The 26,133-nt window shown below is 45.0% G+C and overlaps 2 long non-coding RNA genes across 3 annotated transcripts; one reads left to right on the forward strand and one right to left on the reverse strand.

Moving 5' to 3' along the window:
• Nucleotides 1–1,696: 1,696 nt before the first annotated feature.
• LOC309666400 lies at nucleotides 1,697–12,468 on the forward strand. 2 transcript variants are annotated; one of them, XR_014267076.1, is made up of 2 exons: nucleotides 1,697–1,749; nucleotides 8,488–12,468. It is a non-coding gene; the product is annotated as an uncharacterized lncRNA (long non-coding RNA). The 2 variants fall into 2 exon arrangements; XR_014267077.1 differs by having other exon boundaries at nucleotides 1,707–1,749; nucleotides 2,320–12,468.
• On the reverse strand, nucleotides 12,396–17,174 carry LOC309666403. The gene is made up of 2 exons (XR_014267080.1): nucleotides 13,882–17,174; nucleotides 12,396–12,805 (listed from the first exon to the last, which is right to left on the reverse strand). It is a non-coding gene; the product is annotated as an uncharacterized lncRNA (long non-coding RNA).
• Nucleotides 17,175–26,133: the final 8,959 nt, after the last annotated feature.

The raw sequence follows: 26,133 nt of genomic DNA on the forward strand, positions 1-26,133 counted from the left end.
ACGCGGGGTTCTCTGTGCCTCAGAAAGCAGAGGATGCGCCCCTGTGCAGGGGTCCAGACAGAGGGCCCCCTGCTGAATGGAACCCCAGCAGTATGTCTGAGGGGGGAAGGGGAAACTGGAAGGGGCTTCCTCCTATTCTGCTTTCCCGCCTAAGGTAGAACCCATGACAGGGCCCCAGCTGAGTGTGACGGCAACATGGAACAGAGACTCCCCAGGGAGAAGGCGCTGCCAGCCAAGTATGTGCCCACCTGGGGTCAGGGAGAGGGCAAGGCAGTGTCAACATGCTGTGACAGCTGGAGAAGAGGTGGGCAAATGGGTGGCCTTGGGGCAACAGGCCTTGTTTCTCACTCTCCTTCTCAAAGAACAGCCAGATATAAAGTCCACAAAGAAACAAAGGATAGTTACCAAGAGAATAGCTATTTTTCCAACTCGCTTACCTGTAGGTGAGTCTATACAATTCTGGCGGAACCAGACGTGAAGGACAGTTTGGTGAGTTCACTTGATCACAGCTAATGTACCATTCATATATTCATCAAGGATGTACTGAGTGCCTACTTTGTGCCCTGGAGATACAGCTCTGAAAAAACACAGAAAAGGCACCTGTGTCCAGGAGCTCACTCTTAATGGTGGAGGGGAGGTGAAGGGGAACAGAACAGAACAAGTAAATAAACAAGATGATTTCAGACTGCGCTCATGCTCTGAAGGAAATAACAGGGTGAAATGACAGAGAGTAATTGCTTAGGCTGGAGGGGTCCTACTTTAGATTCAGGGTCAGAAATGACTCCTGGGGGGACATGGGCTAAGCCACGTGAAAAGTCTTAAGAACAGCTGATCCAGACAGGTCAGGAAACAGTAGCAAGTGCAAAGGCCCTGTGGCAAAAAGCACTTGGTGGTCCTTGTGCAGTGACCAGAGGCTGGAGAGACAGCCAGGATCCTCTAAGGCAGAACCTTGGAGGTCACTCAGGAGCTTTGTAAAGACCCCCTGTGACAGGTGGGAATGCGGCTGGAAGCACCAGTCTGCCATTCTTCCGCGGGTATTAATGAGGCGTGATGGAGTCTCCTGATGGACCTCTGGAGTCTGACCTGGGTCTAAGTTTGAGATCACCCTCTTTAATAACCTTGGGAAAGCTACTGGAGTTTCCCATTTGAATAATCAAGGATTTCTCCTGTTTGTAGCCACAAGACTTTATCAGACAGTTCATCCTTACGGTCAAAAGCAGTCATTTACAAAACTGGCACAAAGTAAACACACACACACACACACACACACACCCCCCAAACGGTTATAATAACAATACTGTATAAACAACCGATATAAGAGTAGCTTCCCCAGGAAAAAACTGATTATGTTGCTGCGCTAGTCAAGTTTGTCATTCCAGTCTCATACGGTCCTTTAAGAACTCAATCTTGATCCCAGGGCTGGGTTTATCTGGGCGTTCCAGTTCATTTTCCGTTTCAAAAACGCAAAGCAATAACCATATTAACGTTGATATTTATCTTGTTTATCCCTGACTCTCCCTGTTACGCTGAGTTCAGGGGGACGGCGTGGGGGGGAAAGAGGGGATGCAGAAGCGGGGCGGAGAAAAGGGGCGCGATGAAGACCTTACGGATTGGGCACCGGGAGGAAACCTGCAGAAGGCAGCGATTTCAGGGAAGAAAGGAAAATGCGAAGTGACGCAAGGAGAGGAAAGGGGCGGAGGAAAGGAGCAGGAGGGAGAGTGCGGGCAGCGCTGGACGCGGAGCCCCAGGGTAGGCGGGGCAGGGGGCGCGGGGTGCCGCCAGGCTCGGGGCTCAGGCTCCCTGAGCGACGGAAGCAGGGCGGGGAGAGAGACGTAAATACTGGGAGAGGAGAAGAGGCGAGGGGTAGGAGCAGGACTCGTGAAGGCGGACGGAGGCCGCCGACTGAGGACGCCCGCATTCTCCGCGAAGCAAGAGGCCTGGCAGGGCTCGGCTGCCCGAGAGGGGCCGCGGAGGGGCGGGTCGGCGGGCGTGAGGCCAATGGGAGAACGAACCGGGGAGGACCGGGGCGGGGCGGCGGGCGTGAGGCCAATGGGAGGATAAGTCGGTGCGGGGGTGGGCTGCCAGGCAGCTCGAGGGCCAATGGGAGGGGAGCAGGGGCGGGGCTCTGGGCGACTCGAGGCCAATGGGAACCCGAGCCGGGGCGAAGGCGGGGCGCCAGGCGGCGTAAGGGCCAATGGGAGGCTGAGCCGGGGAGCTCGGGCGCCCGTCCGGCCCAGCGCCGGGGGAGAGGGACCCGGGAGGCGGTGGGGGCGGGGTGCGGGGCTGACAACCTGTCAAATCCACTTTGGGACGAACTAGGTCACGCGCCTCCCTGAGCCAGGGCACCCCCGCCCCGCGAGGCCCGGCTGCTTCCTCTTCCTGCCGGCGATGGGGGCGGGGTGGGCGCCTGGGACACCTGCCTCCCAGGCCCCACGGCTGCTCGCTCGTCCGCTCGCCGCTCCCTGACGGCCGGACCCACCGCGGCTGCGCAGTTGAAAATGTGTCTCCCGAGCGGCCCTTCAAAGTTGAGAACTACCCACACCCCCGGCCTTCCTCATGCCGCTGGATCGAGGGGCAGTGGGCGCGTCCCCGCAGGCCCGCGTTTGCGGAAGCGGGACGGCCGCGCACTACTTGGCGCGGAAGGACCCGCGGGCGGCGGAGGGATCCCGCGCTCGCCGACCCAGGGCAGTCCGGCCCCCACGGCGGACGGCTGGCAGCGGAGGCGAAAGCGTGGGCGGTGACCCGCCCGGCCCCGACGGGGCCCGCGGAGTAGAGCCGGGGCGGCAGCCCTGTCGCGCCGCGGCCCTTCGTCCCCGTCACCTGTTTCCACCGGGACGGGACCCGGCCTCCCTCGCCGGGAGGCGGGCGGGCCGAGGAGGGCGCTTTGTGTCCCGGCGGCGGGACGGGTGGCGGGGGACGCGCTGTTCCCCCGTCCCTGCTCTGTTCGTCGTTAAGACGCTGTTCCGGGCTTAAGCTGAGCACGTAGTTCTCGGATTGTTTCCAGGCGAATGAAATGAAATAAAAGCCTCAATTAGAAGTCAGCATTCATCCAGGTCCGGGGGTTATAAATTTGCTCCAACATCATCATGTAGGATTTATGCCCGTGTATTTCTTCTGCTTAGACCATAAGTCCACTTCTCTTCAATATGGATCCACAGTAGAGCCATATCCGTCTTTTTTACGTCTTCAAAATGGATCTTGATGCACAATCTATTTAAGCAATACTTATGTTAATGTATTGATTCCCTTCATCATATTCCTCGATGCAAGTTTGTTTAGGATTTTTGCATTGAATGGACAGTAAATGCAATGCTTTGTTTAATTTTTACTACATGGCCATTCAAATTATGTTAATTTCCCCCCAGAACAAGGTGATGCATTGTTTTAAGTAACAATGACCAACTCCTCTACTCTTTTCCCAAATTGTATATAAGCTAAGGGTAAAATGTAGATTAAAAACGTTAAAATTTGAACAATAAATTTAAATTTTTGACATAGCAACTATTTGAAGTGTTACTTTGCAATACTACTGTGAAATGGAACAAAGAAAAAACAATTCCTTTTCATTCACATAACATTTCTTTAAGCAAATATTTCTTGAATATATTCAAGCACTGTGCTTGAACATTTGCATGTTTTTATACGCAAAGCATTGTGCTCAAACATTTTTATGACTTTACCAAATGCATATTTCATCAGTAAAAGAATTTTTTTTCCTTTTAAAGTTCAGCCTTTAATTAAATACATATTAGCTACCACACTGGGAAGAAAACAATATACTATGTCATCTATGTACAGAATTACAGATGTACATTTTTTACATTTACCAGAAACATGGTCATCAAGAAAGAAAACTATGGAGAAAGTAAAAAAAAAAAAGTAAAATGTCCTTTAAGTTCAACATGGGAGCTTAATCATTAATTAGCTTGAAGAACGACAGTATTTATTATTCTATAATATAGGATTATCAATAAAAGGTTGGGAAAGAGACTTCCAACCTTTTTTTTCCCCAACCTTTTTTATAAAAATTAAAATCTGGGAATTCCCTGGCAGTCCAGTGATTAGGACTCAGCGCTTTCGCTGTAGGGTCCCGGGTTCCATCCCTTGTGCCGGAAACAAAGATCCTGCAAGATGCGCAGTGAGGCAAAAAAAAAAAAAAAAAAAAAAAAAAATTAAAATCTAAGAAAACAATAAAAGGATCTTTTAGGCTTCATTACAGCTCCTACCTGATTGCCAGTTAATTTCCCAAAAGGAATAGTTTTTCTCTGTTTTGACCAATTGGCAACCCAACAGAGTTAGAAGCTCTTAGCCCACATTGGGGATACTTTTTAAAAAGTAGTATCTTTTCTTACTTCGAAAGTTTTTTTAATTAATTGCGACTGAAAAGTGGGGTTTTTTGGGGGGCGGTCATATTTTTTAATGTTAATACTCTCTAATAAGACAATAAAAGCATGTGTTTTTCTTCAACAAATGAACAACAAGATTGTCTACTGAAAACGTGAGAATGAATTGTATACCATTATACAAAACTTGCATGCTGGAATTTAGCCACTAGAACTAGATATATCACATTAAGGAGTAAAACTAGAGATTTTTAAGTTTAAAGAAGTGCAATACTAAAACAATCATCTTGCTGCTTTGGGGGTGTATTTTCAGTCCTTTAACAAAGGGTTAAAAACAGCATTTTTTTTTTTTTTAAAACAGCATTTCTTAAAATGAGTGTTTTGATATGATGTGTCACATCTTTTTTTTTTAACTTCTAATTTCATAAGAAAGCTAATTCCTTCCATTTCTCTCCTCAGTATGAAAATTAGAAACATGCTCCCTTAATTATTTCTTCTGTTATATCCCTTGCTAGCAAATTCTTTTGGAATAGAGTGGGGAAATGAATTACCTTTATAAATGGAGTTACTGTTTTGCCTAAACACTACATGCATAATTCCCTCCTGTAAGGAGGATTTTATAATTCCCTACCCAAATGTCTGGGCAGTTTTATTTCTCAGTTGGTAGTACATTTCTTAGACTAGAAGGAAAGAGTAGGCAACTCTTTACTTCTTTTGGGGTGGAGGGTGGGGGGCTTTACCACAGGGTAAAGACATCCTCAGGGTAGCTCAGCCTAGGCTGTGTGGTTGGAAATTCAGCTTGGACCAAAAGAGGTGACATTCTGTGAGTGGGAAGCAAACGCCTTGAGATTAAGGTTGCAAACCAGTGGTCTGCAGAGGTGTTTTGTTTGCCTCTCACAATGTTTAGAAATTTTAAAATTAGTTTCCAAGATTTAAAAAATGGGAGACTTCAGATAAACATACAGAATTGTAGCTTCTCTTGAAAATTAGACAAATATGGCTCATTTCTTGCCTGGTTACATGCTGCTCTAGCTGACTAGCTGCTGCCCCCTTTAGACGGGGTGTACACGCTATACGTTGGGCTCAGTGCAATCATTCATTTTAGCCACCTGGCCACTGGAGGAATGAGTATTTGGAATACCTGCTCTGGGTTATATAAAATTGTGAAAGTCTTCACCACAGAGAGAAGTTAGACTTAGGAAGAAGAGATGATCTTAGATTTTTGTTCTAAGTAAATATAATGAGCTCAGAAATGAAAAGCTAGTGGAATTATACGTGGCAACTGGCTGCATCCCATTATTCCACTTATTGGTCCCCTGGCACAGGGAAAGCTCAGGTTGTATCAAGTTAAATTTTTAATTAAAAATGGAAATAATGTTTTTTGTGCTGTACTTCCCACTTACAAAGTCACTGCCTTGGTTCAAATGAATTTCACTGAAAGTCTTGGCTAGTAGAACCTAGGAATAGTAGTCAATTGTGAAAGATTGTGCAAGAAGGGATTCCCCCAAAGGCTACAGAATAACAAGAATGATAAAGACAACAATGTCTTGACATTACTGAGCAATGACCATGTGCTGGACATTGTTCTAAGTGCTTTACCTAAATTATGTCTTGTTATTTTATTTTATTTTTGGCCATGCCATGCAGCTTGCGGGATCTTAGTCCCCCAGCCAGGGATTGAACCACACCCTTGGCAGTGAAAACGCGGAGCCCTAGCCACTGGACCACCAGGGAATCCCTCGTTATTATACTTTAGTTTCCTATTTGCTACCTCATCTTTCTTTTCTTGAAGCTGCCTTGAACCCTCTAAGACTCAGGCACGAGGTGACTGCTCTCATTTACTATAGCATAGGATGGCACTAACCTTTGCCTATTACTGGTCCTAAAAGTACCCAGATGTCCTTTCTTTTCTGCCTTTCCCTGACTGTACCCCAACCTTGTCCTCTCTTGGGCCTTTTCCTGCCATGGTCTTTGTGTCTCCCTATTGGAATCAGACTTCTCACCTCAGCAAGAAATATTCCCTTTCTAGGGCAGAGAAGAGGGAGAATCAGCCCAGACTGGGGCAACAAATGTGATAGGAAGAGAGAGAGAAATAAGATGGAGAGCACGAAGGACAGATAAAGGGAGACAGACACACAACAGCCACCGCCCACACTCTCCAACCAGGACAACACCATCATCAAAGTCAACAACAAACCCAGTAAGAACAGCAGCACGCTAGAAAAGGCGCCAGGTTTGTGTGCAGACGGATTATGTGTTTGATGATTGTTGGGAGTGTGAAGTAGACCAACTTAGCGGAGTTACATTTAGGTAGAGTCCAGATACAACAATGGGGAAAAGTTTAAATAAAATTGTACTTTCATATAATAGAATGTTTATGAAAGTTTTAATAAGATGGCTCAATACCATATCAGATGGAGAAAAAGCCAAAAAAAATTATATACAAAAACATATTTAGGGGAATTCCCTGGCGGTCCAGTGGTTAGGACTTGGTGCTTTCACTGCCATAGGCCTGGGTTCAATCCCTGGTTGGGGAACTAAGATCCTGCAAGCTGTGAGGCGCTGCAAAAAAACAAAACAAACAAACAAAAAACCCCCCAGAATCATACATACACACCCACACACACACAACAACATATTTAGGAGTTAAAATACTGTTTCAGATTTTTAATCGATTAAAGTATTCTATAAGTATATTTAAAAGGCTAGAAGAAAATATGGCAAAATAGTAGTGGTTCTGGATTTCCAAAAATTTTCTAGTGATCATAAAGTACTTATATAAACAAAAGAAGATAAAATAATTAAGAACCAGGGGGAAAAATTAAAAATCAAGCTGAGGGACTTCCCTGGTGGTCCAGTAGGTTAGACTCTGAGCTCCCAATGCAGGCGGCCCGGGTTTGATCCCTGGTCAGGGAACTAGATCTTGCATGCATAACACAACTAAGAAGCCTGCATGCCTCAACTAAAGATCCCACGTGCCACAACAAAGACCCGGTGCAGCCAAAATAAATATATAAAATAATAAATAAATAAATATTAAAAAAAAATCAAGCTGAGAATGTACCTACTAAGTTTTAGTTCCATGAGAGAGACTAAAAACTTATACTACCTTTATAGATGTTACCATCTCCAGATTTCAAAAATGTTTTCCAATGGTCTCAAGGGGACTGGGCGAGAGAGGACAGATGGCTGAGCAGAGCCTACTCCCAGGGCTGGAAAAGAAACTTGAAGTACATGTCCTACTGATGCCACATCTGTGATACCAGCTTTGAGCAGAGAAGGATGGCATATAATATTTTCCCCTGCTGTAGGTCTTAAAGCCTGTCGGCCCCCACTTCCTTTAAAGAAGGATGAGTATATGATCCAGAACATCTGAGAAGTTATATCAGCTTGCTAGGGCTGCTATAACGAAGCACTGACCACAGGCTGAGGGGCTTAAACAGCAGACATTTATTTTCTCACAATTCTGGAGGCTGGAAGTCTGATCAAGGCATCCGCAGGGTTTGTTTCGTCGATGGTCTCTCTCATTGGCTTGTGGGGGACCGCTTTCTTGATGTGTCCTCTCGTTCCTCCGTGTCTCTGTCTGAATCTCTTCTTATAAGGACACCACTCAGATTGGATTAGGACCCACCTTAATGACCTCATTCTAACTTCATTACCTCCTTAAAGGCCTGTCTCCAAAACCAGTCACATTCTGAGGCCCTGGAGGTTAGACTTGACCATGAGTGTTGGGGTGACCCAACGCAGCCCGTAGCAGAAGGTGTGGGGTAGTTTGGAGGAGGTGGCAGTACTTACTGAGACCCTTGGGTGATTACCCTTGAATCAGAAGGATGGATAGGAGGTTGCTTGGGTACTAGTAAGACAAGTGGTGGGACCAGAAAGGGGGACAGCCTTCAAGAGGAAAGAAGGAAGGGTCTGGTTAGGGTAGATAGCTGTGTTTTCAGAAACTCTTGGCCAGCTGGCTCTATTTAAATTTTGTAAGATGGAAGAAAACCATGTTAAGGCCTACCTCTAGACAGGACTTTCCAACAGTGTCATGGAAACTGACTTAGAAGATTATTAGAACTGAGGAAGGTAAGACAATAGCAGATCTGCTGCATACCCTAAATGATCTTCTTCATACTTCCTTTTATTTAATGTACAGGAATTGCGTCACGCCTACCTGGGGGATCTACTAGAAAGTAAACGTACACCACCGGCCAACACTGCACTTGAAGAACTCACATCTATGTGAGTGAACGCAGAGCAGAGCCATGTGTCCTGGCACGTTTCTCGCATTGCCTATAGTGAAAGATGAAGCTGAGTCTCAAGAAGGTAAAATAAAAAATGAGGACAAGTATAGCAATGACAAACAACAACAACAAGACAGATTCCAACCTGACTTGGCCTTTTTTGCAGTCAAAGAATTTTGAATTTGAACCAAAGAATTCTCCATTTCATTTTGTAGCAGCCTGCAGTCCCTTTTGGAAAAGGTAAGGGTACATATAATGAATAAATAATATCACCATTTTTTGCCTCAGTAGAAAAAACCTGCATGTGCAAGCAACAATCTCTTCCTTATTTTAATATTAAATTGCTTAGTCGGACTAAAGCAAACCTTTCAAAAAAACAAACAAAAAAAACTGCTTGGCATCCATATCAGTTCGTATAAACTCAGAGGAAATCAATCAGCATAAGCAAATGACATTGGGTCAACTTTGACCTTCTCTTCTACTGTACTTCTTTTGATTTAGGCCTCATAGGAATTATATTTTGCGGAAGCCCTGAAGCACAGAAAGCTTAAATGGTGCTATGGACTGAATTACTTCTATCCAGATTCATATGCTGAAGCCCTAGCCTCCAGTGTAACTGCATCTGGAAATAGGGCCTTTGGGAAGTAACTAAGGTGAAATGAGGTCATAGGGTAGAGCCCTGATCCGATAGGATTAGTGTCCTTCTAAGAAGAGACACCTGAGAGCTTGCTCTCTTCCTGCCATCTGAGGACACAGCAAGGAGGCAGCCTTCTGAAAGCCAGGACCCAGAAAACCAGAAACTGGATCGGCTGGCACCTTGATCTTGGACTTCCCAGACTCCACAGCCCTGAGAAAATAAATGTCGTTTAGGCGAGCCAGTCTACTGTAAGGCAGCCCATGCCGACTGATACAAATGACCTGTCTAAACGCTTGGCTGTCTCCTTTCCAGCCTCCAAATCTGCACCTTAATTACCTCTTCATTACCTTCTTTTCTGAAGAAATTACACCCAATCCACCCTGGGGATAATAAGTCCCCTCTTTTTCATCACGGCACTTTTTAAAAAGCATTTATCCCAATCTGTATTTACTGTGTTTATTCATTGACTTGATTTTCACTGGCACTAGCACGGAGGATTCACGACACAGGGACCAACACCCCCTGCCGCCCCGCCCTTGCCCTTGCCCTTTCCCTCTGTCCTGCCCCCACTGCAAAGCAGAAGGCTGGCATGCAGCGGGCAGTAAGGTAAAGGCTCTGTTTTACTACCACTGTGACCATTTCAGTGAAAAAAAGGGCCTGAGGACTTCTTCAGTTTTCCAGTCACAATGAAGGACATTTACCAAGTGACGACAGTAGCAAATTTTTTTTTCTTTTTGGCCGAGCCATGCCATGTGGGATCGCTGTTCCTCGACCAGGGATCCGAACGTGCCCCCCCTGCAAATGGAAGCCCAGAGTCCTAACCACTGGACCGCCAGGGAAGTCCCAGTAGCAAATTTTTTTTTTTTTTTTTTGCTATTTGTGCTTATTTTTAATAAATTTATTTATTTATTTATTTTTGGCTGTGTTGGGTCTTCGTTTCTGTGCGAGGGCTTTCTCTAGTTGGGGCAAGCGGGGGCCCCTCTGCATCGCGGTGCGCGGGCCTCTCACTATCGCGGCCTCTCACTATCGCGGCCTCTCTTGTTGCCGAGCACAGGCTCCAGACGCGCAGGCTCAGTAGTTGTGGCGCACAGGCCTAGCCGCTCTGCGGCATGTGGGATCTTCCCAGACCAGGGCTCGAACCCACATCCTCTGCATTGGCAGGCGGATTCTCAACCACTGCGCCACCAGGGAAGTCCCAGCGACTATTTTAAAACGTAGGTTAGACAATTAACTTACGAATTCAGTAAGCCAGGGCTCTATTGAATTGGTTCTCTATTTCATTCAAAATAAGCTCGGGACTTCCCTGGTGGTCCAGTGGTTAAGACTCCGCATTTCCACTGCAGGGGGCACCAGGTTTGATCCCTGGTCGGGGAACTAAGATCCCACATGCCACGGCTCAGCCAAAATTAAAATTAAATTTAAAGAAAGTAGAAGCCTTTAAAAAAAGAATAGGCTCAGGCTGGGTAGGAAAGAGAATCTGCTCAAAGTGTGCTTACAGGTTAATGAATAGATGATGATGGTGAACAAGCGCGTATATGACGACTCACACTGTTCATTGTGAAAAGGGTTCAGAGCTTAGATCCCGGAAATCTGTTCTCCAATTTCGATTAGGCTGTAACTAGTTGTGTGACCTTGGGCTAATCACTCACCACTTTCCACATTTGGGTTTCCTCTTTAGTGAGGTGAGGTTCCACCAGGCCCTGCCCTGCAGACTTCTCAGGGCTGAGGTGAGCGTGGGCACGCTAAAACAAGATCATAGGGGTTTTTTGGCTGTGTTGGGTCATCGTTGCTGAGCGCGGGCTTTCTCTAGTTGCGGCGAGCGGGGGCTTCTCTTCGTTGCGGGGTGCGGGCTTCTCACTGCGGTGGCTTCTCTTGTTGCGGAGCACGGGCTCTAGGCGTGCGGGCTTCAGTAGTTGTGGCACGTGGGTTTCAGTAGTTGTGGCTCACAGGCTCTAGAGTACAGGCTCGGTAGTTGTGGCTTACGGGATTAGTTGCTCCGTGGCATGTGGGATCTTCCCGGACCAGGACTCAAACCCGTGTCCCCTGCATTAGTAGGCGGATTCTTAACCACTGCGCCACCAGGGAAGTCCCGATCATAGGGTTTTAGAATCTTATAACAATTAAATCCAGATGAATTAAAAGTCTATGTCAATGTGAGCCACCACGGAAATCTCAACCTTGTTATCTGGGTCCCAGAGAACTGGGCACAAATGTGCCTTTGGTTGACAAATGGATGAGATCCTGTCATCCTTCGTGGTGCTTTTTGTGGCTGCACCCAGGTCACCCCTTGGCAAAACTGACTTATCTCTGTGTGTGTGTGTGTGTGTGTGTGTGTGTTTTGTTTTTTTAGCCATGACTGGCTTCACTCACAATTACTATGTAGGCAGAGGTGGCTCTTACGACCCCAAGGTGCCAAAAGGTGCTCCTTTGCCTCCTTGGAGAGTGAAGAGGTGGCCAGTAGACACCTCCTTCTCCATGGCTGATGACCCCACACTCACTTCAGAATCTGCTCCCCTCAGGAACTCCCCCAACAGAAAACTAATAAAGGTGTTTGCCCATGAAGAAGTCACTGTGCAAAAGTAACGACAGCCTGGTTCTGAGGCCAAGTCTGGCCACACCTTCAACACAACCACAGGAGAGGCAGCGGAAGGGGAGGGAGAGGCTCCTTCCAACCCGATCAGTGACCTGACTGTACAGCTAACACATGGTGGACAGGCCAGCGTTTTCCCAAATAGAAGTGAATTCTGCTCTCCATGACCAAGCCCCGGAACTTGCTGGATTTCTTCTTGCTGTCTGTCTGAGAGGTTAATTAGTTTCAGCTGAGTCCCAGCATTCCCTGGCCAATGTACCTGGCAATCTCCACAGTCAATTCCACACCTATTGCAAAGAGTATTTTTTTTTTTCAAGGGATGGTGTAATGTTTTGGGAAAGCCAACCCAGGATAGAGGCCAAAGTGGTCCAAGTTGGGAATTTAATTATATAAGTGTGTAACTCAGCACTTTCTACTTTTCCTAACATGAAAATCCTCAAAATGAGGGAGAAGAAAAAAAAAAGGGAGAAGGCAGGGAGGGAGAGAGGGAGGGAGGGAAGGAGGGAAGGAGGGAGTTCAAGTGCTAAACATTAGAACGGTCTGCTTTCTTGAGTCCCTACGTACCGATACCCCTCCGGTTCTAGCAAGGGCCCATCTTTGTCTCTCTCTGTCTCCCATGACAATTTTGTAACTTACTGTTTGCCAAATGCCCGACCTACTTTCAAACACTATTCCGAACAGCCGTTTTCACTTAGCACCTCTAAGCACTGAATTCTTAGGTCTACATTTCTTTTCTTTTTTTTTTTTTTTAATTTATTTATTTTTGGCTGCGTTTTGTCTTCGTTGTTACTCACGGGCTTTCTTTATTTGTGGCGAGTGGCAGGCACTCTTCATTGCGGGGCATGGGCTTCTCATTGCAGTGGCTTCTCTTGTTGCAGAGCAAGGGCTCTAGGTGTGCAGGCTTCAGTAGTTGCGGCTCGCAGGCTCAGTAGCTGTGGCACACGGGCTTAGTTGCTTGGCGGCACGTGGGATCTTCCCGGACCAGGGCTTGAACCCGTGTCCCCTGCATTGGCAGATGGATTCTTAACCACTGCGCCACCTGGGAAATCCCAGGTCTACCTTTCTGATTTAACCTTCTCGGCACCTCCCGGTCTGCAATTCCAACATTTACTGGGCTCTTCTACCTGGAAATGCCACCAACTCCTTGGACTCACTGAGCCCAGAAGGACTGTCTGTTTCCTCCCGAACCAACATGTCCTGTGTTCCCAATTTCTGTCTGTGACTGGACTTCTGACACTTCCATTTCAGCTAGGCTCTCGCTAGGGGCGTCTCAACTCAGCGGCATATTGGATGGCATGGGGGGAAACCTTATTTTAAAAATGCATGTGTAGGGCTTCCCTGGTGGCGCAGTGATTAAGAATCCTCCTACCAGTGCAGGGGACACGGGTTCTAGCCCTGGTCAGGGAAGATCCCACATGCCGCGGAGCAAGTAAGCCCATGAGCCACAACTACTGAGCCCATGTGCCACAACCACTGAAGCCTGCACGCCTAGAGCCTGTGCTCCACAACAAGAGAAGCCACCGCAGTGAGAAGCCCACGCACCGCAACGAAGAGCAGCCCCGCTCGCTGCAACTAGAGAAAGCCCGTGTGCAGCAACGAAGACCCAACACAGCCAAAATAAATAAAATAAAATAAATAAATTTATTTAAAAAAATGTATGTGTAAAATAGATAGCTAGTGGGAAGCTGCTGTATAGCACAGGGAGCTCAGCTCGGTGCTCTGTGATGGCCTAGAGGGGCAGGATGGGTTGGGGGGAGGTCCAAGAGGGAGGGGATATAGGTATACGTGTAGCTGATTCACTTCGTTGTAGAGCAGAAACTAACACAACATTGTAAAGCAACTATACCCCAATTTAAAAAAAAAAAACACGTTACTTCAAAAAACATGCATGAGCCTCATCCAAGATCAGTTATATCGGAATCTCTAGCACTGAGATCCAGGCATCAGCATTTTTTAAAGTTCCCCAGGTGATTCAAACATGCAGCCAAGGTTGAGAACTGCCTGTCCGGGCCTTGGGGCCATGTCTGAATCACTCTGCCCTTTGCAACCAAAGTGCTGCAAGTCCAGTCTATGACTTACCCCCAGAGTGTCTCCAGATCTTTCTCTTACTTTCTTGTCCCAGTAGTGTCCCTTTAGCTTAAGCATCATTAAAGCACCTCTTGTTTTCTCCACTCGACTCATGCTAGACAAATTCTCCCAAATACGGTTCTGATCATATCAGCTCTCATTTCAGAAACCTTCCAGCTGCTGTGTGCCTTGGTCAAGCTTATACCCACGACTCCCTTTAAGGAATGCTTTACGGTGACCAAAACAAACTGCTTGCCCTTCCCTGGACGTGCTGCCAAGTTTCCTGCCTCTGAACCTCTGCTCACGCAGTTTCTGTTCCCTGAAACACCCTTCCTTCCACTCTGCACGTCTGCATCCTATGTATTCATCAAGAGCCTTCCCTGATCTTTCCAGCTAGAAGTGATCTTTTTTCTCCTCTGAATTTTCTTCCAATTTAACATGTCCTGCCAGAGGACCACTGCAAGGAAAACAGTTTGCCAATTAATGAATTACCTTTCTGCTTTTAATTTAATAGTCAAAGCTAATTACTTGCTTTCCCAGGACAATGTTACTAAAAATTGAGTATACATAAGTGTCACCTAGGGAATTTGTTAAAATGCATATTCCTAGGCCAATATCCAGAGATTCTCAAAGGTTGAGAACTGACGCTCTAGCAGAAACATACACAGACCTGCACGTTTTTCACGTGGTGTTCCTGACAACCCTATGTGGGCATTACTGAGGTAGGAGGTCTTTCTAATTTCATGTCAGTCGGATCCATGAAAACACTGACCTTGCAATTTCATACATAAATCCAAGCGCAGCCTACAGTAGCATATTGTTACCATTCCTAAAAACTGTATATTTTCTTACACCAGGGATTGAAAACTCACATGACTATAATAAGGACAGGCAGTTTGAGTTAATGAGTGAAGTAGGCCAAATTCGGCCTCTGTGTTGGGGGTATCGCAGGGAGGGGTAGGAGCTACAATGGACTCATGAGGGTCTCTGCTGCTCACCTCTGGGTGGTTATTTCCATTTTAGAATGTGGAACAAGCGGTGCCTGGTCTTTCAATTTTCCCATCAAGCTGGAAATCCAGACTTTTATGTGATATTTCCAGGTTTTGTGTTTAAAACCCTGTGAGGTTTGATATAGCCTTTGCAATTCTGACTTAAAGCAACAATAATTGAAGTATAAACAGACGTTAAGTCTTTATTTTGTTTTGCTGCGGAAATGGCATGCAACATTATCTTATCTATAAATTGACAGATGCAATCTACAAAAATGAAGTGACAAACTTATTTGAGAATTTCATAAATCATTACTTTTTTTAGAGATGGGTCCACCTTCTCACTTTACAGAAGCAAAAACTGAGATCCAGGTAAGTTAAGTGAGTTAAGTGATCTTTAAAATAGGAAATTAAACAAACACTTTGTTGACAGGCAGTGTTGTCCACAGTATGGATTCGGAAATCAGAGTGACACGCCTTCCTCTCTTTCACACAGTGTGACTGTGGGGAAGTTGCTTAAACTTATTTACTTCTCTGATCTGTAAAATGAGGTAAATATATCTATATTCTTATGGACTGAATGTTTGTGTCCCCCCCAAATTCACATGTTGAAATCCTTACCCCCCTGTGATGGTGTTAGGAGGTGGGGCCTTGGGAAGTAATTAGGACGTGAGGGTGGAGCCCTCATGAACAGGATTCATGCCCTTAGAAATGGGACCCCCAGAGAGCTCTTTCACTCCTTCTGCCCTGTGAGGGTACAACTACCACTCACAACCTGGGAGAGGCCCTTGTAAGGACTCGACCATGTTGGCACCCTGATCTCGGACTTCCAGCTTCCAGAACCTGCTAAGCTAACTAGTCTATGGTACTTTGTTAGAGCAGCCTGAACTGACCAAGACATATATTAGTAGGGTTCTTGTGAAAATGGAATAATATGCTGTACGTAAGATTCCTGGCACCACTAAATATCAGCTATTATTGTTACTGAGTTCAAAATTAACCTCATAAAACTCTCTCACTTAAGATTTTCTCCATTGGTGCTATCTACTTCAGGATTTAGGCAATGAAATAATTTTTATTAAGCAAATTGTTTTTAAATAAGCTGTTTCTGGTTCTTTGAGAAGAAAAACAAAATTGATAAACCATTAGCCAGACTCATCAAGAAAAAAAGGGAGAAGACTCAAATCAATAGAATTAGAAATGAAAAAGGAGAAGTAACAACTGACACTGCAGAAATACAAAGGATCATGAGAGGTTACTACAAGCAACCCTATGCCAATAAAATGGACAACCTGGAAGAAACGGACAAATTCTTAGAAATGCACAACCTTCTGAGGCGGAACCAGGAAGAAATAGAAAATATGAACAGACCAATCACAAGTAATGAAATTGAAACTGTGATTAATAATCTTCCAACAAACAAAAGCCCAGGACCAGATGGCTTCACAGGCGAATTCTATCAAACATTTAGAGAAGAGCTAACACCCATCCTTCTCAAACTCTTCCAAAATATAGCAGAGGGAGGAACACTCCCAAACTCATTCTACGAGGCCACCATCACCCTGATACCAAAACCAGACAAAGATGTCACAAAGAAAGAAAACTACAGGCCAATATCACTGATGAACATAGATGCAAAAATCCTCAACAAAATACTAGCAAATAGAATCCAACAGCACATTAAAAGGATCATACACCATGATCAAGTGGGGTTTATTCCAGGAATGCAAGGAGTCTTCAATATATGCAAATCAATCAACGTGATACACCATACTAACAAATTGAAGGAGAAAAACCATATGATCATCTCAATAGATGCAGAGAAAGCTTTTGACAAAATTCAACACCCATTTATGATAAAAAACCCTCCAGAAAGTAGGCATAGAGGGAACTTTCCTCAACATAATAAAGGCCATATATGACAAACCCACAGCCAACATCATCCTCAATGGTGAAAAACTGAAACCATTTGCACTAAGATCAGGAACAAGACAAGGTTGCCCACTCTCACCACTATTATTCAACATAGTTTTGGAAGTTTTAGCCACAGCAAACAGAGAAGAAAAAGAAATAAAAGGAATCCAAATCAGAAAAGAAGAAGTAAAGCTGTCACTGTTTGCAGATGACATGATACTATACATAGAGAATCCTAAAGATGCTACCAGAAAACTACTAGAGCTAATCAATGAATTTGGTAAAGTAGTAGGATACAAAATTAATGCACAGAAATCTCTAGCATTCCTATACACTAATGATGAAAAATCTGAAAGTGAAATTAAGAAAACACTCCCATTTACCACTGCAACAAAAAGAATAAAATACCTAGGAATAAACCTACCTAAGGAGACAAAAGAACTGTATGCAGAAAATTGTAAGACACTGATGAAAGAAATTAAAGATGATACAAATAGATGGAGAGATATACCATGTTCTTGTATTGGAAGAATCAACATTGTGAAAATGACTATACTACCCAAAGCAATCTACAGATTCAATGCAATCCCTATCAAACTACCACTGGCATTTTTCACAGAACTAGAACAAAACATTTCACAATTTGTATGGAAACACAAAAGACCCCGAATAGCCAAAGCAATCTTGAGAATGAAAAATGGAGCTGGAGGAATCAGGCTCCCTGACTTCAGACTATACTACAAAGCTACAGTAATCAAGACAGTATGGTACTGGCACAAAAACAGAAATATAGATCAATAGAACAGGATAGAAAGCCCAGAGATAAACCCACGCACATATGGTCACCTTATCTTTGATAAAGGAGGCAGGAATATACAGTGGAGAAAAGATAGCCTCTTCAATAAGTGGTGCTGGGAAAACTGGACAGGTACATGTAAAAGTATGAAATTAGAACACTCCCTAACACCATACACAAAAATAAACTCAAAATGGATTAAAGACCTAAATGTAAGGCCAGACACCATCAGACTCTTAGAGAAAATATAGGAAGAACACTCTATGACATAAATCACAGCAAGATCGTTTTTGACCCACCTCCTAGAGAAATGGAAATAAAAACAAAAATAAACAAATGGGACCTAATGAAACTTAAAAGCTTTTGCACAGCAAAGGAAACCATAAACAAGACAAAAAGACAACCCTCAGAATGGGAGAAAATATTTGCAAATGAAGCAACTGACAAAGGATTAATCTCCAAAATTTACAAGCAGCTTATGCAGCTCAATATCAAAAAAACAAACAACCCAATCCAAAAATGGGCAGAAGACCTAAATAGACATTTCTCCAAAGAAGATATACAGATTGCCAACAAACACATGAAAGAATGCTCAACATCATTAGAGAAATGCAAATCAAAACCACAATGAGATACCATCTAACACCGGTCAGAATGGCCATCATCAAAAAATCTACAAACAATAAATGCTGGAGAGGGTGTGGAGAAAAGGGAATCCTCTTGCACTGTTGGTGGGAATGTAAACTGATACAGCCACTATGGAGAACAGTATGGAGGTTGCTGAAAAAACTAAAAATAGAACTACCATATGACCCAGCAATCCCACTACTGGGCATATACCCTGAGAAAACCGTAATTCAAAAAGAGACATGTACCAAAATGTTCATTGCAGCTCTATTTACAATAGCCAGGACATGGAAGCAACATAAGTGTCCATCAACAGATGAATGGATAAAGAAGATGTTGCACATATATACAATGGAATATTACTCAGCCATAAAAAGAAACGAAATTGAGTTATTTGTAGTGAGGTGGATGGACCTAGAGTCTGTCATACAGAGTGAAGTAAGTCAGAAAGAGAAAAACAAATACCATATGCTAACACATATATATGGAATCTAAAAAAAAAAAATGGTCATGAAGAACCTAGGGGCAAGATGGGAATAAAGACGCAGACCTACTAGAGAATGGACTTGAGGATATGGGGAGGGGGAAGGGTAAGCTGCGACAAAGTGAGAGAGTGGCACCGACATATATACACTACCAAATGTAAAATAGACAGCTAGTGGGAAGCAGCCGCATAGCACAGGGAGATCAGCTCAGTGCTTTGTGACCACCTAGAGGGGTGGGATAGGGAGGGTGGGAGGGAGGGAGACGCAAGAGGGAAGAGATATGGGAACATATGTATATGTATAACTGATTCACTTTGTTATAAAGCAGAAACTAACACACCATTGTAAAGCAATTATACTCCAATAAAGATGTTAAAAAAATAAAAATAAAAATTAATAAAAATAAATAAGCTGAGTTTCAACTAATTTGTAAATTAAATTGGTCAAGTATTTGAACCTTGCTGAGGTAGTTTCCGTAGCTGCTAAAGAAGTTGCCTTTTTTATCTTTATCCTGTTTAGGTCTACAATTTTATTTTTTATTATTCAATTCATATATTTTATTTTTTTAAAATAAATTTATTTATTTTTGGCTGCGTTGGGTCTTAGTTGCTGTGCACAGGCTTTCTCTAGTTGCAGTGGCTTCTCTTGTTGCGGAGCACGGGCTCTACACACATGGGCTCAGTAGTTGTGGCTCGCGGGTTCTAGGGTGCAGGCTCAGTAGTTGTGATGCACGGGCTTAGTTGCTCCGCGGCATGTGGGATCTTCCCGGACCAGGGCTCGAACCCGTGTCGCCTGCATTGGCAGGCGGATTCTCAACCACTGTGCCACCAGGGAAGTCCCTCCATTCATATATTTTAAAAATAAATGTTTAAACTGTGAATCACAGTTTATGTCTGAATGTGTCTTACTTAACTTACAGATTGAAAAATATATATACATTTATTCATACTTTTAATTCTCAGAGAAATGATTAGACACAGTTTCTCCATTAAATACCAATGACTGTATTTTATTTTTATTTTATTTTTTTGGCCGTGCCACAAGGTTTGCAAGATCTTAGTTCCCCGATCAGGGATTGAACCCGTGCTCCCTGCAATGGCTGTGGAAGAGCAGGGTCCTAATCACTGGACCACCAGGGAATTCCCAAACAACTGTACTTTAAATGATAAATTTAGCCCTTTATTTCATTTTACTATTTAAGGTATTTAAGTATATTTTTATGCTTTGCTGGAAATGGGGAAGAATTGACAAGTAGAGAATTTTCCAACCTCCAATTGTAGTGTCATGAAAATGACTGAATTGTGAACAGTTACTAACACAAAGCTCTCAGGGTAAATCTTCCCATTCCCCACCACTGTCCCATTTTTATTAAGAGGTACCCTCTTCTATAGCACAGCAGTTCTCAGTGTGTGGTCAGAGGGCCCCTGGGATCCCAGAGACCCTTTTAGGGGGTCTGTGAGGTCCTCTCTTTGCAACTATGTATCTGAGGCCAGATTTTCTTATAATTCAGCCCGAAACATCATACTGCAGTAGATTGAATGCAGATATGAGAATCCAGCTGCCTTCTATTAAACCAGATAGCAAAAAGATTTACAAAACTCTAAAACAATGCCACTCTTCTCAATGTTTTCTTGTTTTGGAAAATATTATTTTTCATAAAATGTGTTATTTAAATTAACATGCCAGGGGTTTATTATTGTTCCTTTAAAATGAGTTAATAGGGGCTTCCCTGGTGGCGCAGTGGTTAGGAATCCGCCTGCCAATGCAGGGGACACGGGTTCGAGCTCTGGTCCGGGAAGATCCCACATGCCGCGGAGCAACTAAGCCCATGCACCACAACTACTGAGCCTGCGCTCTAGAGCCTGCGAGCCACAACTACTGAGCCCGCATGCCACAACTACTGAAGCCCACACGCCTAGGGCCCATGCTCCACAACAAGAGAAGCCACCTCAATGAGATGCCCACGCACGGCAACAAAGAGTAGCCCCCGCTCGCCGCAACTAGAGAAAGCCCGCACGCAGCAACGAAGACCCAACGCAGCCAAAAACAAATAAATAAATAAATATTTAATAAATAAATAAATAAAATGAGTTAATAAACAAAGGTATTAAATTTTTCTCAATTTTAATTTCTAATATTGATAAATATAACCTACATAAACAAATCTCCTTGGGGACTCAGGAATTTTTAACAGTATAAAGTGTCCTGAAACCAAAAACTTGAAACCTTTTTTTTTTTTTTTTTTAAACGTCTCTTTTTAAATTTATTTATTTATTTATTTTTGGCTGTGTTGGGTCTTCGTTTCTGTGCGAGGGCTTTCTCCAGTTGCGGCGAGCGGGGGCCACTCTTCATCGCAGTGCGTGGACCTCTCACTGTCGCGGCCTCTCTTGTTGCGGAGCACAGGCTCCAGACGCGCAGGCTCAGTAGTTGTGGCTCACGGGCCTAGTTGCTCCGCAGCACGTGGGATCTTCCCAGACCAGGGCTCGAACCCGCGTCCCCTGCATTGGCAGGCAGACTCTCAACCACTGCGCCACCAGGGAAGCCCCTTGAAACCTTTTTATTGAGAACTTTCTGCTTCAGCAGTAACATATATTACATCACAAATGGTTTTCATATTGGATGGAAAGAAGTCAAAATTGTAACATGAAGAGCTCTCCTCCAGCTTTAAGCGGGATCCTACCGCCATGTACGTAGCTGATCTAGGCCAGCGGTTCTCAACCCTGCACGTGCATCCCAGCCACCTGGAGGGCTTGCGCTACCAGATTTTCCAGTTCAGTGCTTCTGAATCTGCATTTCTCACAAGTTCCCAGGTGGTGCTGCTACTGCTGGTCTAGAGCCCCCACTTTGAGAACCACTGGTCTAGGTTACTGCTTCTAGGATTTTTTTCCAAACTATTTTGCCAACTCCATTAAGTAAACTAATTTTTGTCTGAAACATTAGTCAGAAACAAAAACCTGGCAGATATTAGTAGGAGACTAAGCCATTCATAGATCCTTGACAATGGGGCTTATACTAGGAACGATAAGAGAAAGGAGAGTTTGTGTCCATTCGGATGGATGAAACCTGTGCAGGCAAGCAGTGGGGTGACAGGCGAAGCAACCGTATCACCCTCACATCCAACATGACTTTCCTTTTGGGAGGTTTGTGTTTTGGTAACATTTTTAAAATTTCAATTTCTAAATAACACTGTTTAGCTTAAAAAATACATAAACATATTGTACTGTGTTGAATAGTGTCTCCCCACCCCCTAAATTCATGTCCTTCTCATAACCTCAGAATGTGACCTTATTTGCAAACAGGGTCATTGCAGATGTAATTAGTCAAATGAAGATCAGGTCATTCTGGAATAGGGTGAGCCCTTAATCCAATATGACTGGCAACCTTACAAGAAGAGAAGAGATGCAGAGACAGACGCACACAAAGAGGAAAATGCCATGTGAAGACAGAACAGAGGCTGGAATTCTGCAGCTGCAGGCCAAGGAACAGCAAGGGTTGCTGGCGACCACCAGGAGATAGGAGAAGGATGCGGAACAGACAGACTCTCCTTCTCAGCCCCTGAGAAGGAACCAACCCTGCTGGCTTCCTATTGAGTGTAAGTCACCCAGTTTGTGATAATTTGTTAAGACAGCCTTCAGAAAGTAATACAGATTTCAAGAAGGCAATGAGGGAATTCCCTGGCGGTCCAGTGGTTAGGACTCGGCGTTTTCATTGCCGAGGGCCCAGGTTTGATCCCAGCTAAGCTCTCCCATGCTCCCATGCCGCGATGACGATGAAAGAAGACTCGTGCATCAGACACGTGTGTGCTGCCTCCCATCCTCCTGACCCATCTGCTTCTTGCTCCTGTTCCTACAGTCAGACCTGCAAGGGCCCTGATCACCTTCGTGCCCTCACAGCACCTCCCAGCTTCTGTCCCTAGGGGCTCCTTGTCGATGCTGCCAGCTGGCCCTGCTCAGCACCAAATGCACATACGGCCCCGAAGGTGGGACTCTGGACTCAGTGAATAAATTCTTCCCTCTTTCTGCCATGGAAAGATTATCCTGAAATGTAGATTATGTAGCTTTTCAGAGAACGTCCTGTGAGACTGAACAATCCATCAATCTTAGTGGTCAGTGTGATAACACACATGGACCTTGGCCCCCTCCTTCCCCGCCTCCTTCCTCTGTCCCTCCCTCTCCCTTTCTTTGGATTACATTACCTATTAAAGCAGGAACAACAGGGACTTCCCTGGAGGCCCAGTGGTTAAGACCGCAGGGGACCGGGTTCCATCCCTGGTCAGGGAGCTAAGATCCCGCAAGACTTGCAGTGCGGCCAAAAAACAAAAAAAAGAAAGAAAGAAAAGAAAAAGATCATTCTGACTATACTGCAGAGAAGATTGGGAGAATAAATGGGGGAGCCTCAAATGGTCAAAGAAAGGGGCTGCGGCTGGGACTTGAGCAGGTGGCAGAGGATATTTTCTGAAGATGAGCTCAGCAGTACCCCCCATTCTTCGTGCTCTTCTGCACTGGTCACGTCTCTCTTTCTTTCTCCACCCCCTCGAGCCTGGGTGGGCGTAGCGGGATTGCTTTGACTGATGCAATATGGCGGAAGGGACACTGCGCCAGTTACGTGCAAACACCTTAACTTGCACTGCCTGCCTTTTGTAGTCGTGCTCTTGGCACTCGGCTGCCGTAGTGGAAGCAGCCCACGTCCTGTGGAGAGGCACAAGGGGGCCTCCACCTGACGGCCCCAGCTGAGCTCCCCTCCCACAGCTGCACACGGGCCCCGTCTTGGACCAATCTAGTCAACCTGCAGTTCTTCAGTTCTCAGCAAGAGCCGCCCTGCCGAGCCCAGAGCACCTACCGGCCACAAGAGATGCTGGCTGTCCTAGTTTACGAGGGCTGCTGTTACTAACAAACTGGGCACGTAAACAGCAGAAATGTAGGGCTTCCCTGGTGGCGCAGTGGTTGAGAATCTGCCTGCCAATGCAGGGGACACGGGTTCGAGCCCTGGTCTGGGAAGATCCCACGTGTCGCGGAGCAGCTGGGCCCGTGAGCCACAATTGCTGAGCCTGCGCGTCTGGAGCCTGTGCTCTGCAACAAGAGAGGCCGCGATGGTGAGAGGCCCGCGCACCGCGATGAAGAGTGGCCCCCGCTCGCCTCAACAAGAGAAAGCCCTAGCACAGAAACTAAGACCCAACATAGCAATCAATATTAAAAAAAAAAAAAAAAAAAAGAATCTGGGGAAATCCGAGAGCTTTTCCCAGGTTGCTCCCCTGCCCCCTGCCCCCAACACTCACGTTGATGCTCATTTAAAAAACAACAACAACAACAACAGAAATGTATTGCCTTGTGGTTCTGGGGGCTAGGAGTCTTAACCAAGGTGCCAGCAGGGTTAGCTCCTACGGTGGCTGTGAGAGAGGCTCTGCTCCCGGCATCTCTCCTGGCCTGTAGATGGCCGTCTTCTCACTGTTCATACCATCCTCCCTCTGTGCGTGGCTCTGTGTCCAAATGTCCCCTTTTTAACAGGACACTGGTCACACTGGATTAGGGCCCACTCTGATGAGCTCGGTTTAACTTGATTACCTCTATTAAGACCTTATTTCCAGGGGCTTTCCTGGTGGTCCAGTGGTTAAGAATCCACCTTCCAATGCAGGGGACGTGGGTTCGATCCCTGGTCAGGGAACTAAGATCCCACATGCCGTGGGGCACCTAAGCCCGTGTGCTGCAACTACAGGGCCCACACGCCACAACTAGAGAGCCCACGTGCCAAAACTACTGAGCCTGCGTGCTCTGGAGCCCACACGCCACAACTAGAGAGAAGCCCGTGGGCTGCAACGAAAGATCCCACGTGCTGCAACTGAGACCCAACGCAGCTAAAAATAAATAAATTTTAAAAAATAAAAATAAAGTGTTATGTAAAGACCTTATTTCCAGATCATGTCACATTCTGAGATACTGGGGGTGAAGACTTCAGCATATGAATTTGAGGGATACACAGTTGACACATAACAATAATAAGTTGCTCTTTTAAGCTATCCAGTACTGAGGTGGTTTGCTATGCTCAAAAGATAACCAGAACAGGTAGCTGTGGAGGTGAAAGGAAGCACACTTTTCAGGAGATGTTAAAAATCCCTAAAACATGGTAATTGGGTTGGATGTGAAGAAGACTGCAGAAGACACTACAGGTTTCCTACCCAGCCCCCATCCTTCTTTTTCTTTACTATAAGTCACCATTCTTTCCTTCTGGTTATGTCTTCACTAAATTCTGGCCCTATTTACCTCCTGAAAGAGAAATCTTAAATAACCTAAGCAAATCACAATAATTACATTTCTAGTCTCAGTGATTGGATTAAGGCATGTGGCTCAATGCCAGGAGAGAGAAATCTGCTGAAGGTGCTTCTGGGGAAAGTTTCTTATCTCTTAAAAGAGACACAAGGAAACAATGATCCTTCCTCTCCCTCTGGATCTTCCTGCGTGAGGATGTGATGCCTGGAGAGAGCCAGGCAGTACACTGAGGACGGCAGAAAGAATGATGGCAGTTCCCAGGTTCCTGGGGATATCGTAGAGTCACTGCATTGACCACCCTGGAGTCACCCCAGCTCACGACTTCTCATTATGAGACTCTAAATCCCATTATTATTTAAGCTTTTTTGAGTTGAGTCATCTGTCATTTACAGTGTACACTTGTCTGTCAAATAGATAATTAACTATTCAGGAGCTCAGAAGAAGTTTGAGATGGAAATCGAAAATTTCTGGTCATTTAAATATGAATGGATTTGGGTGCTGGTAGGTAGATCAACAGGAGGAAGGGCAAACTTCAATAGAAAATACACAAAGGATATGTATGGAAAGTTTCCATTCATTTACCTAATAAAGTTGACTGAGTGCCTAGTATGTGCCAAGCACTCTTCTAGGCTCTGGGAATAAAGCAATGAACAAAAGAATGCAAAAATCCCCACTGTCATGGAGCTTCATTCTAACATTGGTATCTAGTGGGGGAAATGCAAAAGCACAATAGCTAGCGTAGACTGAAAAAAAAGGCACAACCTAAAAGTTGAGAATTATGTTTTATTTGGTGGACAAACCTGAAGACTTAAGCCTGGGACGCACGCTCTCAATAGCTCTGAGGGACTGCTTTGAAGAGATGGGGGAACCAGGATATAGAGGAGTTTTTGCAAAAAAAGACCAGGTAGTTGGAACTTCAAAAGATTACTGTTAATTAAAGAAAACCAGACATCTCAAGTTAAGGAACTTAGCGCTTTTCTATGTATGGGAGGATGCAAAAGTCTGGGCTCATTGAAATCATTCCTTTGCTATGCACCCAGCTCTCTGGGGCCAGTATCCTGTGCTTTCTCATCCTGAATCTCCTCAGGGTGCATCCTTGGGGCTGGCTGCAGTGGCTGATGGCTAGATGTCGGGCATCCTGTTTCCATCCTTAGTTCCCTCAGGGCTCACTGTCTCGGCAGCTATAATGA

Source organism: Balaenoptera physalus (genome assembly GCF_965194825.1).
Source record: "Balaenoptera physalus genome assembly, chromosome: 8".
Lineage (NCBI taxonomy): Eukaryota > Metazoa > Chordata > Mammalia > Artiodactyla > Balaenopteridae > Balaenoptera > Balaenoptera physalus.